Consider the following 17,303-nt stretch of genomic DNA (forward strand, 5'->3'; position numbering starts at 1 on the left):
TCTCTAATCATGTCCACCTTCTCACAGGTAGCTTGTACCAGCTTAGGACCCAGCATAGCCACTCTCTGACCTCATCTGAATATAGATGTGTGCGATACTTTTTGCCATATAATGCCTCATATGGTGCCATCTCAATTGTGGAATGATATCTATTATTGTATGCGAATTCAATCAATGGGATGTGTGAGTCCCAGTTGTCCCTCATTTCTAACGCGCAGGATCTGAGCATATCTTCAAGAGTCTGTATGGTTCTTTTAGATTGTCCATCCATTTGAGGGTGAAAAGCGGTGCTTAGATTCAATTGTGTTCCCATAGCTTGCTGTAAACCTTTCCAAAACCTTCATATAAACCTGGGATCCCTGTAGGATACGATGCTGACTGGTACACCGTGCAGACGAACCACATTCTCAATGTATAGATGGGCCGGTTTGTCCATAGAATAGGTGACCTTTATGGGAACAAAATGAGCTGTCTTTGTCAGCCTATCGACTATCACCCAGATTGCATCCATACCTTTAGCCGAACGTGGCAGGCCTGTTATGAAATCCATTATAACTTGTTCCCACTTCCATTCCAGCATGGCCAGAGGTTGTAACAAACCATAAGGTCTACGCCTATTTCCCTTTATTTGTTGGCATGTAAGGCATCCTGCCACATATAGGGCTACTGTTTCCTTCATTCTGACCCACCAATAATATATTTTTAAGTCTTTGTACATCTTGGTACTACCCGGATGTATTGAATTTGGTGAGCTGTATGCTTTTAAGGATTCGATCTTGTACATCGAAATCATCAGGCACACATAATCTATCCCGAAACTTGAGTGCTCCATCATCATCCAGTGTAAAGTCCGGATCCTTCTGAGTCCCTTGCTTGATGTTTTCTATAATCCTTAGCAATTCTGGATTTCTGGGTTGTTTTTCTTCTTTGATCTCCTCTTTGACTGATGATTGGATATCCTAGGCTGCCAATGATAGACATGTTCCTTCTACAAGAAGTTCTAAGTCCATCCTTCTGGCTTCTTCTATAAGTTGCTCGCTAACAGCTAAAGAAGCGAGTGACACAGTCTGAGATTTCCTGCTTAAGGCATCAGCCACTCCATTGGCTTTACCAGGGTGGTATTAAATAGTACAATCATAATCCTTCACCAATTCCAACCTTCTTCTTTGCCTCATGTTCAGTTCTTTTTGGGTAAAGAAATACTTCAGGCTTTTATGATCACAAAAGATTTCACTTTTCTCTCTATACAAATAATGCCTCCGAATCTTCAATGCAAATACCATTGCCGCTAGTTCTAGATCATGAGTGGGGTAGTTCTTTTCATGTTCCTTCAGTTGTCTCGACGCATAGGCAACCACTTTGTTCTTTTGCATCAAGACACAACCTAGACCCATTCTGGATGCATCAGAGTAAACTACCATGCCACCTGTGTTGTCTGGAATGGTTAGAACTGGAGTTGTCACCAATCTCTTCCTTAATTCTTGAAAACTTTTTTCACCACCATTTGACCATTCAAACTTTGTCCCTTACCTTGTTAGCCGGGTCATTGGTACCGATGTGCATGAGAAATTTTCTATGAATCATCGGTAATAACTGGCTAAACCTAGAAAGCTACGGATCTTCATAGCGCTCTTTGGAGTTTCCCATTCAAGTACTGCCTTTACTTTCTTTGGGTCGACTTCAATGCCTTTTTTTGTAACCACGTGGCCCAAGAATCCTATCTGACGGAGCTAGAATTCACATTTGCTAAACTTCGCAAATAGTTGGTGCTCCCTCAGACATCCCAATACAAATCTCAGGTGTTGGGCATGATCTTCTTCATTCTTGGAGTAGATTAGAATGTCATCAATAAAGACTATGACGTACTTATCCAACACATCATGGAATACCCTATTCATCATATCCATGAATGCGGCCAGGGCATTTGTCAGGCCAAAAGATAACACCAAGAATTCGTAATGTTTGTATCTCGTTCAGAATGTCGTCTTGTGAATATCACTGCCCTTGATCTTCAATTGATGATATCCAGACCTAAGATCAATTTTGGAGAAGACACTTGTGCTTTGCAATTGATCAAACAGGTCATCATTGCGTGGCAATGGGTATCGGTTCTTGATCATGAGCTTATTCAATTCTCGATTATCAATGTATATACGCATGCTTCCATCCTTCTTCTTAACAAATAGCACTGGCGCACCCCAAGGAGACACGTTGGGCCGGATAAAACATTTCTTCAATAAATCTTGTAACTGAGTCTATGACTCCTTCAACTCTGTTGGTGCCATTCTATATGGTGCCTTGGACACCGGCGTAGGCTGACCACATCAATTCTACCAGAGGTTTGACCTTCGCTTTGGTGTCTAGAAGTGTGGTTAGATACCCTTGACATCCGTCATCCAACAACTTCTTTGCTTGGAGAGCCGAAACAGTTGTCTTCTTAGCTTTCTTTGATTTCTCACTCTTATAAATAAATTCATTGCCGCTTCGTAGTGTGAATAGAATTTTTTTCTCTGCACACATGACATTGGCTCCGTGAGCGGATAGCCAATCCAGCCCTAGGATCACGTCAAAATCTTTCATGTCAAACTTGATCAGATGAGTGATCAAGCTTCACCCATAGATTTCCATTGGATAGGGTTCGTAAACCTCTTTCAAGCTTACAACACTCGCAGTTGGAGTGCTAACTATTAATTTGTGTCCTAAGTTCTTTGGTGGTACAATCATCTTACTAGCAAAATTCTTCGATACAAAGGAATGTGACGCACTAGAGTCAAACAATACGTATACAGTTGAAGATGCTATAGTTAAAGTACCTAGGGTTTCATATAGAAGATAATGATGAAATCAAATTTTGCAAGTCATAATATGTCTACTGTAATCTATTTGATGGATTTTGATTGTGTACTTATCATCACATCGGGGTTTTCCTCGGCCTCCTCAATGGTCAGGGCATATACCTTCCCTTGAGTTCTATTACCTTGGGGCAGAAAGGGTCAGTTAGTAGGCTGAAACTGTGAAGGTGCACCTACCCTTCGGCGATGACAGTCCCTGGACACGTGTCTGATTTGATTGCATTCATAACATCAGATCGGACCGTAGGGTCGTGTAATAGATGAGGAATTTGCAGGCTGAGAGGATGTTTGGCTTGCTTGACTGGTAGTTAGACGAGGAGGTTGTGCAGCTATCATAGCTTGCTTTGAGGTAGAGTGATTATATTGAGTCGATTGACTGAACGTAGGCCGAGCAGTTTGTGAAGTTTGTCCTGACTTGGGCCTACGGTATTGCATTGGAGTAGGGTTGTACACAGGTCCCTTGAATGACTTATTGGGCCAGCCATAGTTTGAAAAGTGTTTGGTTTTTTCCCAGTGTTTGTGATGCGGTCCTCTTCTTCTTCAACTGACCTTCCACAATCTTTGCCTTTTGAACTATTTGAGCGTAAGACTGTATATCTAGAATGACCAACATGGCATTGATCTCGGGCTTGAGCCCCTTCTCAAACTTCTTTTCTTTGCATGCATCACCTCTCATGTGTACTGGAGCAAAGTGGAATAGGCCTTTTGTTGGTAATCCAAAATTGATCCTGATCCCTAAGTGAGGGCTACACTTCCTTCTCATCCCTGAAGCTTTCTAGGAAGAAATTTCCGAAGAAGGCTTCCTTAAACTGTTTCCAAGTGTAGTTAGGGTGGGTTATTTTTGAATTTGGCTTGGTTAACTTCCACCACACCGCGGCTTCATCTTGTTGTTCAAATCCGGCACAGATCAGCTTTTATGCATCTATGCATTCCAACACTTGAAAAGTCCTCTCCATGGCCCTGATCCATCACTCGGGCTATAGTGGGTTTGTGTCAATCTTAGAGAATGAGAATGGTTGAAGCTTCTTGAATCTTTCCATTACTTTTGAGGTAGAGTTGTCTTGAGCATTTGGAGACATAGGAGGAGGAAAGTTTGGAACATAGTTGGGTCATGGTGCTCCCCTTTGTTGCATGACCGTAGCAAATTGATTATGCATACTGGCCATAAGTTCATGTTGTTGTTGCTAGATCTGTAATATGTGAGTCATAATGGCAGTCGTATCATCATTTGCCACAGTAGGAGGAGGTACGCAAGTAGGAGCAAGAATAGGAACAGGAATAGGAGCAAGAGGAACAACTTGAGGATTTGGTAGGGGAATAATTGGAGGATCCTCAATTGCCGGTGCATGATGGGCATCTGATATGCTGGCAGAGGAGGCAGCAGTCCCAATGTTCTGAGCTACGAATCCTTGAAGGACATTTCTATTTCCTCTTCTTTCTGCCATAAATGCCTTCATAGAGGTTTGAGATGTATGAATACCATTATACCATGAACTTGTTTTTTTTTTTATCATAGATCACAACATACATATTCAAATAGTCGCTACGGTGACCATTTCTAAATAGAATTTAATAATCTAAGTTACCACATAGAGAAGATTACATCAGTAGTTAGTAAGAAATTTGTGTACGTATGCATAGGGTACCTGTGGATTTTCAAAATGCAAACTGTTGGAGTTCAAGTTCAAGGTTGTACTTCTCCCAACCACATGGAATTATTATTTGCCAACTATTCCTTTATCATTCGGGAATAGTTAGCTCGATCTGTGGTCCTACAGGTCATGTATATTTCTTCTTGTTCTTCCAATGTTTTCTTTGCCGCTTCGATGACAGTATTAAGCTCAAAGATCTTTCTCCTGAGTTGGCTTAGGTACTTCATGGTTTTAAAAATCCAGTTGCTCGAGTCTCTTTCTGGCCATGTAAATTTCTAAATCAATGTAAAATATTTCACTCCTCATTTCCTCAGCTAAAGCAAGGTAATATCCCCTGTCTACAACCCAACACACATCAGCTCGTTCAATTATCTTTTCTAATTCCTCTTTGGCCTTAAGTTTAATATTTTCGAGCCTTGCTATTCTTCTCCTCAATCTAGTAAACCAAATCATGTTGTTAGTAGATGGTTAAGCTTGGGTGGCATGCCCATTCTTGTTACAGGAGAGTCGGGTGTTAGTCAACTAGAGTAGGTTCAATTAAGAATTTAAATCACATAGTTCCCGATCCTTTAATACACAGTTAATAAGCTAAATCTTCGTACTTAGGGAAGCGTAATCCAAATAAATAGTGTAATTTATTTTGTGAGTTTGAGGGTTAAATCATGGATGAGGGGCCCAAAACTACAAGTCAAAAGTGCTCAAACTCATTCCCCTTCAATTTTTCACTACTCTGCTTGTCTCTGGTCAATGATGTAATCAACCAGGACAGCGGCCAGAGTGTCACAATCAGGTTTAAATCCCCAATCGTAACTCATTTTCCCTCATTTTAACTTTTGATTTGGGGGAGAGTGGCTGCCCTAGGTGCGACCAGAGGACTTTACTAAGCCTTCCATCCTTCATTCTAAGGTTCTTCCCCAAGTTCCTTGCACTTGGCATCACAAATAGGTAAGCTTTCTTACAAAACTCGAATTTCTGCAAAACCTAGGTTTCCTTTTTATTCCTCTTCTTGCAAACACCTTAGGTTCCCTTGTTTATTGTGAAATCTCTCTCTTTTTTCCTTTGTGCCTGGTGAGCTTACATTGTTTCTCATCCTTTTTGTTATGGGTCTATATGTTTTCTTTATCCAATGTCATCCTCCATTTCATTTATCATTGTTTTGCTGTTTTGCTCTTTTTTTTTTATTCAAGTAAGTCTTGTGCGATTTCTCCTTTCCTTCTTATGGAACCATGTCATTCCCCTTGCCTATTTTATCTCCTTTTCGTTTTGTTGTTGATTCTAGGTCTTTTCCATGCATTTTTAGCTGTATATTTTTTCATTTGCAAAAACTCTTGTTTTCCCTATTCCTTAATCTAACATTGCAGGTTTTTTTTTTTTTTTTTTGTAGTTACGTCTTCAAGAACAACTAGGAGCACCATGGTCAAGACCAGAGGTAGCAAACGCCCATGTGAAGAAGCACCACCGCCCCCATCATCACCACCATCCGAGGATGAGCCCTGGGATGAAATTCTCCATGACTCATCAGAGGAAGAGGATGAAGGGGAGGAAGAAGAGGGTGAGTTTGATGATACTTACTTCTTGAGCTACCCAAATTCATAGGAACGGGAGGATTATCGAACCAAAAAGGTGGAGAATGGGAAAGAGGTCAATGTGGATGATCTTGCAAAGTTTAAGGCATACGAGAGGTTCAATGATTTGGTTTGGGCACCCATGTTGACATTGGAGTTGCCGTGTTACCCAAATCTGGTTCGTCATTTTTATTGTAATTTGGTTGTTTGTAATGATGATGCGAACTCAGGTTTTCGTTTGAATAGTCGGGTGAAGGGATTTGACATAATCCTAATAGTGCACCGACTGTCAGTAATCTTGGGAGTTGTCCCAAATGGGGAAACTTTTTACTGCAAGCCGATGCTTGATTCTTCAGATATTATACCCTTAGCGATACATCAAGAAGTTTATAAGGCTCTCATAGGTAAAGATTAGATTCCAAAATCTGAAGTGGAATACAAACCGTCGGCTTGGATTTTAAGCCAAATACTTCAATACAATATTTCTCCCAAGGTTGGGAACAAAAGTGGGGTTGCTATAGCGAGAGCCTATGTCTCTTATTGTTTGTACATGGTGGGTAGGGGTGGTCCATAGATTTGTTTAACATACCTTATCATGAAGACAATGTTATATTATGTGAAGTATCCAGAGGACGATAATTTTCCATATGGAAGACTTTTATCTCAAGTTTTCTAGCATTTCAGGGTTGACTGGATTTCCACCATCAGCTGGAGCTTTCAGATGGGAGGACATGATGGCCCGCTTTAGCAGCCTGGGCACTGGGCTTTCCGACATATCTACTCGGATGGATCAAGGATTTGCAGGCATACGTGGGGATGTAGCTTCTCTGGGTAGTAGGGTGGGTACCCTTGAGCAGAGGTTTGATTTCTGGGATCCCACTTTGGGATTGATTCGCGCCCATTATCATTAGTGCAGGACCCACCTCAGGAGTAGATCTAGGCCTTAGGATTTTATAAATTTTACAACTATGTTTTGTGTTTTATTCCTTCCATTCTCAGTTATATTTTCTTTTCTTTTTTATTCCAAAAAGAAGTCTGGTGTAAAAGCTTATGTCATGAAATTTATATAATATATGTTGTTGGCTTTTGCGCTTGACTATTCTCCTATACTGTTCTTCAATCTCACCTATAATTTGTGTTTGAATTTTTTTTTTAATTTCTTGGCTCTAAACTTCATTTTTATTACTTCCACCGCTTGTGACTATAGATAGAGCATTTTGCTTTGATATCAAGCTTTGTCACACTCCAGAACCACCCCTTGGGAGGATCTGATGGTTGACCTGAGTATCCGAAGTATTCAAACACCTCCAGGATCCAGATGCAGTAAATACACGTCACAAGCATAAAAGTTTATAATATAACTAAAGTTTCATTAACGAGGTTGCTCAAACGTTATATTTTCCTCTCATTCCCTACATTCAGTTACATCGTATAAACAATTCCCCAAAAAGGAAAAATGTAACCTAACTAGTATTTACAATGGATTCCCATCCATCAAAAGAATGTAAGAAATTAACAAAAAGAAACAAAAAGGTTAGTCTTCATCATTAGTGTCACACCCCTATTCCAGACAAGGAATATAACGTCATATAAAGGGTGACTAGGACGACGCGTGTCATCCTACTAAACCGCCCGGATCACTGACACAGTGTCCCAACGCACAGTCATATCCAATATTAACACAATATAATATTAGAATGCAGAAAAGAGGAATATTACATTCCAAGGATCAGTAGTATTGCGGAAGCGTATAAATCGAATAGTTACAAGATGTTCAAAGCTAGATGATAAATACAGTAATTAGTTACATTTCCAATGATCATCTAATAACTATCAAAAATGGTATTACAGTAAGTATTTCCCCATAGGCCTTAGCCTCAAAAGTAATCAAAAAGGGATCGAGTCCCGAATATCCTCACGGCCCGTAGGCACAATCATCGCAAGGACACCCGTCGCCATGTTCCTCAAACACAGCCTCCGGTTCCTCCTCACCAATCTCATCGTACCCCGAGGGCTGAACCCCAAGTCCCGCGAGATATCCGTCACCTGCATCATAATCTAAAAAGTGTGCGCACGAGGGGGTTAGCTCCACTGAGCCAGTGAGGGGATGGGGATGCACAAACACGCAATTCACATAGTCCAATGATGCATGCACATGTTAAGTCCATTTTTCCACCTAACAAACAACTAAGTCAATGGCATATGCTATCTGTGACAACTCGGGAGACACTGTGGGTCACTTAACTTATCGCCACAATGAAACCTCAATTGTCACGTGGGACCTACGCCGATCGAAGCCTCCAAGACCACTCTGGCAGCACCGATAACCAATACTACCATGATCGGCCTCTCCCACCTCCACAGAATCCTGTGCGATTACCCAACACCTAAACCCCGTTGGTAAGGGTCGTAGCATAAGGGTGTGAAATCGTAGCCACAATATACTACATGCAAGTCCTATCGCCCCGAGAGGTAATCCGAGCGCATCAACTTTTCATCTGGTTTAGTGCCCGGTTACCAGCACGGCACGGCGCATACAGTTCAACATGACATTCAACAAATTTCTTCATAAATGTATATAGTGTTCGGGGTTCCGGCACCGGTACCCACCGGCACCGAGACCCATCAAGGTACAACATTACCAATCAACATTATAACACATAGATATAAAATTATGCAATATGCGCAAACATGCTTATTAGTTATAATGAGTACATAATATATAATGCAATAATAATAACAAGCCCAAACAACCAAACCCACTCACAACGTATACGCCAAGCACCAAGATTATCAGTTGTCGCCTCGATCAAGCAATAAGCCACAAAAGTGAATATATTAACCTATACAAAGAGTGAAATAAGGTTAAACGAGCGAAGGGAACGGATCCCCAAAAGGTCTCCCATAAACACTTAAGTATAAGGTTTCAGAGACGAAGTGGTTGCAGGAGTGGTTTCATGCCCAAATTCTGCAACCACATGTAAATCCTAGGAAATCGGGGGTTCGGGACAGCTTTAGTCAAGGTCGGATGTGATGTGGTTTGTAAAATCGAAACCGAGTGTAAATCCGACCTTCACGGGGCTCAGGACAATTTTGGTCAAGGTCGGATGCGGATGTGGTTTCGTAAAATCGAAACCGAGTGTAAATCCGACCTTCACGTAATCCTTCTCGGGAAGGTAATTTCAGGTGGTTTCTTGCAGGTCTGAACCCACATGTAAACCCTCACACCTTCAGGTCCAAAACCCGAAGGATTCCCCTCCAAGGACCCCATTTCAAGTGGTTTTGAAGCACAAGGACTTCTAGAAAACTCCATCCTAAGCTCATTAGGGTCCAACCTTAAATCTCTCAATGGCAATGAGAACCCTCACATTAGAGCTCACAATGGAGTGAAATAACTCCACCATAGCTTGGCTTTAAAGCTCCATCGACTCCCTAGGTTCCAAGAGGGATCTAGGTCAATCTCTCCCATTACCCAACCCCCTTTTAAAATCCAAAATAGAGGAAGGAAGAAGATTCAATAGCTTACCTACCCCCAAGATGAGAGCTCCACGATTTATGGCCCAAGAGATGGGGTCTCCACCTTCCTCCAAGCCTCTCTCTCCTTTCTCTTTCCCTTCCTCTCCTCTTTCTCCCCTCTTTCTCTCCTCCACGATTTAGGGTAGAAGAGGATGATGAAGGAGAAGTGATGTTCTCTCTCTCCCTCATGGACTCATTTATAATAAATGGGTATTTGGGTACCTCTAGTCAAATGGGTCATGAGGCCTAATGGGTCAACCCATTAGTCCTATGTGGGTAAGTGGATGGAATAACCCATCATTGGGTCAATAGGTTAAATGGGCCTGCCCACAACCTCAATTAGGGAAAAGCCCATTCTTAGATGGGTTCATATGAGATGGGTATAAGTCCCCAATGTACTTCCTAAAGGTACGCGGGACCCGAACTTAAATTATTCCCTTCTCTCATGAAATAGCTCGAGCGGTTCAAGCCCGGACCCGCACTTCGAGGTTACCAAGGGAAGAATAATTAATAAGACTTGAGGCTAGAACTTACCTTTCCCCGGTCATGGTTTATCACCCATGACCCCGAATAGCTCCGCCACGGCAATGCTAAGCTCATCACCGAATGAAATATCCAACTGAGGTGATGGTCCAGGATGCTCTCTCCTGAACTCCTCGCTTCCCGGGCTGGTACTTGGAGGGTAATCGACGAAGTCGCCGTCAACGAACTTTCCCCCCTGGCGGTTGAGGAATCTTTCCTCTACAGGCAAACCCGTGCTGTGGTCAACGATTTTGTAGCTAAGTTTGACCATCATGGAGAACAGGTCACCAGCATACATGACAGCGGTATCTACACGTCACGAGAAGAAATGATATTTAATTATATCCCGGGGTACGGGTATAACATCCCCCCCACCTTATAAGAAATTTCGTCCTCGAAATTTGGTGTACCTTGTAGATAGGCAAGAAAAGGGTATTTCGCCCGCATCTCTACCTCTGCCTCCCAAGAAGCTTCCTCTTCCGGATGGTTGCACCATTTTATCTTCACATAATGAATGGGCCGGTTGCGAAGATGAACAACCTTGCTGTCCAAAATCTTTTCAGGCAACTCTTTATAGGACATGTAGGCCGCAAGTTCTGGTGGTTCATGCGTCAATACATGGCTTGGATCATGGACATACTTCCTCAACATGGACACGTGGAAGACGTCGTGCACACCTTCTAAAGAGGGAGGGAGTGCTAACCGATATGCCACCGGTCCAATCCGGGCAAGGATCTCAAAAGGTCCTATAAATCTCGGACTCGCTTGCCCTTCTTGCTGAAACGCACGCCCCTTTGGAGGGTGATACCTTAAGGAACACTTTATCACCGATAGTGAACTCAAGGTCCTTCCGTCTCAAGTCCGCATAACCCATGCCTCGCTCGATCGAGCCGCCTTGATCCGCCACGAATCAAGTCCACCTTCTCGCATGTTGCCCGAATCAACTCGGGTCCAAGAATACGCCGTTCACCTACTTCGTCCCAATATAACGGTGTCCGACACTTCTTCCCATATCGAGCCTCAAACGGTGCCATGCCTATAGTAGCCTGGTAAATCGTTATTGTAAGCAAACTCAATAAGTGAGAGATGCTCGTCCCCTGCCTTGCATATCAATGGCACAAGCTCGGAGCATATCTTCCAATGTCCGAATAGTCCTCTCCGATCGTCCGTCGGTTTGAGGGTGGAAGGCTGTACTAAAACTCAACAAATGTACCCATTGCCTCTCGAAAACCCCCCGAACTTAGATGTAACGGGATCCCGATCGGAGATGATGCTGACAGGAACTCCGTGTAGACGAACTACATTATCAATGTACAAGCGAGCCAGCTTGTCCATCGAATAGGTAATCTTCATGGGGATGAAGTGAGCCGTCTTTGTCAATCTGTCAACGACAACCCATATGGTATCGACACCTCTAGGCGTGCGGGGCAACTTGGTGACAAAATCCATAGTAACATGCTCCCACTTCCACTCGGAACAGGCAATGACCGTAAGAGGCCATGAGGTCGCTGTCTCGTCCGCCTTCACCGCGACAAATAAGACATTTTGCCACATACTCAGCCACATCCTCTTCATTCCACTCCACCAAGTAGTATTCCTTCAGATCTCTATACATCTTCGTACTACCTGGATGAATAGAATAGGGAGAGTCATGGGCCTCAGCTAACACTTCCTTCCTCAACTGAGGGTTACTAGGAACACATAGCCGTTGTCCGAACATGAGAACACCACTCTGTTAAAGTAAAATCCAGTTCCATGCGTGTCCCCTTGATAGCCTCAATAACCTTTTGAATCTCCTCATCAGAAGCCTGGGCTGATTGAATTCGCCCTACCAGTGTGGATTGTACTGATAAAGCCGATAGAGATAAGGTAACACCATCAACCAAGAATTCCAGGTCCATCCTTCTAGCTTCCTCGATGAGTTTCTCACGGCGCTAGTGATGCCGGTGACAAGGATCGAGATTTCCGGCTCAGCGCATCCGCTACTACATTTGCCTTGCCTGGGTGGTAATGGATAGTACAATCATAATCTTTCAACAACTCCAACCACCGCCGCTGCCTCATATTGAGCTCCTTTTGTGTAAAGAAGTATTTGAGGCTCTTGTGATCACTTGTATATTTCGCTCTTCTCACCATATAAATAATGTCTCCGGATCTTCGGAGCGAAAACCACAGCAAGCTCCAAATCATGGGTCGGGTAGTTCTTCTCATAGTCCTTCAATTGCCGAGAAGCATAGGCCACTACCTTCCCATCTTGCATTAGAACACAACCCAAGCCCATTTTAGATGCATCATCAGACTACCATCCCTCCAGTACCATTAGGAATGGTAAGTACTTGGAGCGGAAACCAACCTCCGCTTGAGCTCTTGGAAGCTCTTTTCACAGCCTATCGACCACTCAAACTTCACTCCCTTTCGGGTGAGCCGTGTCATAGGAGCGGAGAGCCTTGAGAAGTTCTCAATAAATCTCTGTAATAGCCAGCTAGTCCCAGGAAACTATGAATGTCCGCCACATTCTTGGGTATCGCCTATCAATCATCGACTTCACCTTGCCAGGGTCAACCTCTATACCCTTACCGGAAACAAGGTGTCCCGAAATGCCACTGTTATAGCCAAAACTCACACTTACGAATTTGGCGTACACAGTTTCTCCCTTAGGCGTTGCAATACTAGGCGAAGATGGTCCGCGTGCTCCTCCTCGCTCTTGGAATAGACCAAGATGTCATCAATGAAGACAATGACATACTTGTCTAGAACATCGTGGAACACCCGGTTCATCAACTCCATAAAGGCGGCCGGGGCATTAGTCAGCCCGAAGGACATGACCAAGAACTCATAATGACCATAGCGAGATCTCGAATCTTTGTCTTACCGATATCACTATTTTCGATCTTCAATCGATGGTACCCGACCGGAGATCAATTTTCGAGAACACCTTAGCACCCTATAGTTGATCGAATAGGTCATCGATCCTAGGCAAAGGATACCGGTTCTTGATTGTCAATTTGTTGAGCTCACGGTAGTCAATGCACAGACGCATACTACCGCCCTTCTTTTTCACAAACAACACAGTGCTCCCCAAGGAGATACACTGGTCTAATGAAACCCTTCTTCAACAGGTCATTCAACTGCTCTTGTAGCTCCTTTAACTCGATTGGGGCCATCCCGTAAGGTGCCTTGATATCGGGCTGCACCGGAATCGATCTATCATGAACTCGTCTCGCGATCCGGTGGCAACCGCGTTAGATCCTCGGAAAGACATCCGGAAAGTCTTTCACCACATACAACTCTTCCAAAGGCTCCTTTGGCTTCAGTGTCTATCACGGATGCTAGATAACACCGACATCCCTCTCGCCAACAACTCGTACTTGGAGGGCAGAGATGATAACTTTCTTGGGTCTCTCCCGCTTAGTACCCATAAACACAAACTCTTCACCTTCACCTGGTTTGAATAGAACCTTCCTCTCTCGAAGATTAGGCGGCTTTGTGAGTTGATAGCCAATCCATTCCCAAAATCACATCAAAGTCTTTCATATCCAGCAGTACTAAGCTTGCTTCGAGTCCGTGACCACCCACACATACCGGGCAAGGATCACAAACCGAGTTAAGTTCAACCTTGCTACCCGTTGGTGTACTGACTATCAGTTTCTGGGCCATTAGCTTTGGTTCAATGGACATCTTCTTAGCAAAACTAGGGGACACAAAAGAGTGTGATGCCCCCGAATCAAATAAAGCATAAGCAGGTGAGAGCAAACAAGAACGACACGACAAGCAATGACAACCAATCATAGAAACAAAAGCTATAATATGCACATCTTAAGAGTAGAGTGCATTACCTGTAATAACACTGGGATCGGCCTGGGCCTCTTCATTTGTCACAGAATACACCCGACCTTGAGATCTATGGGCCGGAGCAGGAAGAAGAGAACGCACAACTGCCTTGGCTTGGGGTGCCTTTTGTGTAGCTGCACCTGGAGGACCTATCATCCGAGGATGAGGACAGTCTCGAACCATATGCCCGGACTCCTTGCAATTGTAACATATAAGAGTCTGGGAACCATAGTGAGGAGTTGAGGTAGGCCTGGGCGCTTGCACCGCATCTGACCTCCGGGACTGGACCGGAAAAGTAGTAGGGTAGGATCCTCTCTTTTGGAATTTTGTGGATCCCTAGGTTCATGAGAGGCCATGGGCCTTTACCACCTGAATGGCCCTGTAATTCTCTCTCTCTGGTCCTCAATCACCTTAGCGGCCTGGACCGTCTCAAGATAAGTAGGGTACTTGTGTAGCACCACGAAGTACTAATGCTAGGTCTAAGCCCCTTTTCAAACTTCCTAGCCTTCACATTCTCGGCCTTCATGTGCACCGGCGAAGTAAAACAGCTCCTCAAAAGCTTACTGGTACTCAAGGACCGATTTGGATCCTTGAAAGAAGCTCATAAACTCAGACTCCTTCCTATCACGGAAGTTTTGAGGGAAGAAATTTTTGAAGAAGACTTCCTTGAATTGAGCCCAAGTTGCCTCGGGGTGAGTTGCCCAAAAATGGTCTTTAGAGGAGAGCCACCACGCATCGAATCACCCCGGAGCTGGTAGGTAGCACACCGGATCTTGTCCGTGTCATTGCATCGTATCACTTCAAAGATCCTCTCAAGATCCCTTATAAATGTTGCCGGGAAAAAGGAATCATGGGCCATCTTGTAGAAGGTTGGAGGACGATGTTTGAAATCTTTCCGATGACCTTAGCAAGATCTACCCAAGCCGGAGCCACCGCTTGGATCAAGGAGCCACAGTAAGTGGAAGGTAGAATAGGTGCTGGCACCTCTTGTGTCAAAGGAATTCGGCAGTGGCTTGAGCCGGAGGAACATTAGGTACAGCAGAACCCACGGGCAGGTGGGGGAGGATTGACTTGCACGGGAGGAGGCATCTGGCTGCCTTTCCCTAACAAAGGCTTGGAACATAGCAGCCATGTTTTGCATAAATTGGCGCTGCTCTTGTTGCGCCTCCCTATGCTCTCGTTCCATGGATTGCAACCTATTGCTCAACAACGCGGCGACATCCGCATTATTACTAATTGGCGGTGCTACCAGGTAAAACCGTATTCGAAGCCTCACCGGCCTCTTCCCTAGCAGGAGAACGGTTGGCATTTGACCGTGTATTAACCATGGTTCACACCTGGTTACAGTCAACACCCACAGTTATAGGCACAATAGCAATATTAAGCAAACCAATCAAAAATCGATTTGCAAAGGTAAACATAGGTTACACGAGGGGTAAGGGAAGCAATAATGAGGGTAATAAGCATTAGAAACAAGTTGGTTAAGCAAAACAGGGTCAAAAAACCCTTTCTGGCCGGGTCGGATTTACATACGGTTTCACTAGGCTGCATCCGAGTGTAAATCCGACATTCACAGGACCAAAGTCTGGTCTCGGGAAACCGCGGATTCACAGTCGGTTTCAAAATTGTGCATCCGAGTGTAAAACCGCATGGCCCAAAACAGAATTTCTAACTCGAAACTCCATTTTCAAAACCCAAATTCCTATTTCTAAACACCCCCTACGCTCTGGAGAACCCAAAACCGCACTCGTTCCTTGCTCCCTTCCCCTTCTAGGTGGATTTTTGGCACTCCAACCCACGCATCAACAGATCCGATCGAGTTCAGGTATGACCTCTTCCCTCTCTATCGATCTATCTCTTTCTCCCTTCGACTTCTCTTATGGAGAAACCCCAAAATCCATTTCGGGTTTACAAGATTTGGGTTTTTTTGTTTTCTCCTAGCTAAATAGATGGATTATTGTCCATTCTCCATTCGTTTCCCATCATATGCAACCTAGTTGAGGTATTTCCCCCCAAATTTGCACCTTCACCATGGGTTTGGGTTGGATTTTGGAGAAATCCCAAAACCCTAACCGAAATTCTATGTCTTTTTGCCCAAATCAAGTTCGGTTTTGCTAGGTAGGCTTGGTGTATATAATTTGGGGTTGTCTCAAGCCATTACTTATTTACTTCTTGCAATTGGAACGTCAAGAATCACATCTGAAATTTCCTTTTAGAGATTCAAGCATGATTTACTACAAATTAGCTCCATATATTGCTTGAACTAGGTATTTAGTATAAACTTCATGTTCTAGGTATACTATGGCCATGTATGTATATTGTTTACTATGTCATTCAACTTCCAACCAAATTCTGAAAATTTCCTCTTTGGATTTCTTAGTATATTATCTATCAATTCAGTCCAATTTTGTTTGAACTAATTGATTGTATGATATAATGCTCTCCAAGCATAATGTGGCCATGTACATTTATCCTCTATAATTGCATCTACATGTTGGCCATGCATTCCCCTTTTCCCTAACTCCTTAGACCATTCACAACAAAATTGTCCTAGTACATTTCCTACTGTAATGTGGTTAATCTGTTGTAGGAATCAAGGTCTAGGTTCTAATTCCTTGTCTCCCTTCATTGTATATCTGCTTAGACCTTAATATCCAAGCATGGACTTAATATGTTTCTGTATTCTCGGCCTTCTTTGGTTGCAGGTTAGGGAATCTAAATGGCTCCTAGAACAAGGCGTGCACGGGCCGAACAAGCTGCCCCAGCTGCTTTGGATGCACTGTGGTTCCAAGACCTAGAGAAACAGGAGATGTACCAAGACCACTTTCGCTTTAAGAGTATCTTGGAGGGGAGAGATGTGGTACTGGAAGACCTCAAGGCCTACAAAGTAGGGCCGAGATTTGAAGCACTGGGGTGGTCTAACCTCCTCAACCTTCCAGAGCCATTCTATCCCAAGCTCATTCGTCACTTCTACGCCAACCTGCACACCGAGAACCTAGGCACGCGAGATTACCGGATCCTCTCTTATGTCAAGGGAGTCACCATATCCTTCACAGGGGCACAGTTGGCAGGCATCCTCAATGTAGCTATCTGGGGAGAGAAGACCTACTGCGCTCCATGGAAGAATCCCTACTCCTTTCTCAGGAGAGAGGCATACAGAGAATTATACAGGGAGCTTACACGTGGGGCATTCGAGAAGAAAGTGCCTGAGACTTCTTTTGCTAATTCTCCCAGGATATTGAGCCGGATTGTGCAGCACAACATCGTGCCTATAGCAGGTCACCGCACCATGCCTTCCATCTTCGTAGGCTATGTGGCCTATCACCTCTACAAAGGCATCCCCATCTGCCTGCCCTACATTATCA

Source organism: Telopea speciosissima, chromosome 11 (genome assembly GCF_018873765.1).
Source record: "Telopea speciosissima isolate NSW1024214 ecotype Mountain lineage chromosome 11, Tspe_v1, whole genome shotgun sequence".
Lineage (NCBI taxonomy): Eukaryota > Viridiplantae > Streptophyta > Magnoliopsida > Proteales > Proteaceae > Telopea > Telopea speciosissima.